Here is a 1,068-nt window from a genome sequence, read left to right as displayed (position 1 = left end):
TTTTCTTGGACCAGAAACACTTCCAAATCCATAAATAGGTATTTATCTTTACTTTTTCTCATAATGTATTTAGTAAAAACGCTCTAGATAAGAGAATAATTTAGATTTATCAAATATTTCAAGTCTTTTATTTTTAAGTACATGTTAATTATCCAGAATCATGGTTTTTTCATAATCTGTTTATGCAAAACAAAGAAAAAGCGTTTTTTTTAATTGATGAGAGGAATGTTTGCTCATGGTCATTTACAGATATCACACACAGATCGCTTTATAAACGGTGAAAGTTTCGAATGCGTGCCTTCATCAGAGTTTTGATGGAAAATTTACTACTCATTAGTGCGTCGGTCTTCCAAGAGCTCCTAGTTTTGCGCATTAATTTCTTCAAATCGGAGGACGATGGAAACTTTTTTATTCACTTAACAAAAGTGCGCCTTATCAGCTGTGGAAGTTTTTGCAAAAGGGTAAAAGCTTTCCGTTTAGTTTCCAGTGTAGTTTATAGACTTGTAATTCTTTAGCGAACTCATTTATTCAAAATWCAAAAGATTTTTTATTGATGGCAGAAATATTCGCTTGATAAACGGAAAAACTTTCGAATCACTGTCTCAATCAGAAAATGTTTCTAGAAAGTTTCAACTTTAGCATACAAGTTTTGCAGTTTTGTCTTTGCCTTCTTGAAACCTTAAATTTGTCTTGATGGCAACAGCGCCATCATCAGATTGAAAATTTACACAAACTCATAATTGGTAAACGTTAACGTTCTTTTAGGTCTTTGCCTTCTTGAAACCGTAAATTTGTCTTTCGAGAGACAAATTTATGGTTTCAAGAAGGCAAAGACCTAACAGAACGTTAACGTTTACCAATTATGAGTTTGTGTAAATTTTCAATCTGATGATGGCGCTGTTGTCTCACCGAAACGTAGTGAATTAAACGATGTTTCAAAATTTTTACTTCACACTTTGACTGAGACCCAGGAACGATAAGAATTTTTTACGTCATCATTTATATGTTTTCCACTTGACTGAATGATTTTTGGAAAATCGTGAAACATTGGGGTGAAGAAAGAGCTTT

At 32.8% G+C, this 1,068-nt stretch overlaps 1 protein-coding gene across 1 annotated transcript in view; it reads left to right on the top strand.

Moving 5' to 3' along the window:
* The window catches only part of LOC109537240 (glucose dehydrogenase [FAD, quinone]), a 386,158-nt gene that overhangs the window by 382,824 nt on the left and 2,266 nt on the right, over positions 1-1,068 (top strand). The window lies entirely within an intron of this gene.

The sequence above is a fragment of the Dendroctonus ponderosae genome, unplaced genomic scaffold (assembly GCF_020466585.1).
Source record: "Dendroctonus ponderosae isolate FM_Combo_2020 unplaced genomic scaffold, Dpon_F_20191213v2 Dpon_F_20191213_10, whole genome shotgun sequence".
NCBI lineage: Eukaryota > Metazoa > Arthropoda > Insecta > Coleoptera > Curculionidae > Dendroctonus > Dendroctonus ponderosae.
Note: the sequence above shows the minus strand (reverse complement) of the source record. Positions and strands in the feature narration are given on the sequence as shown.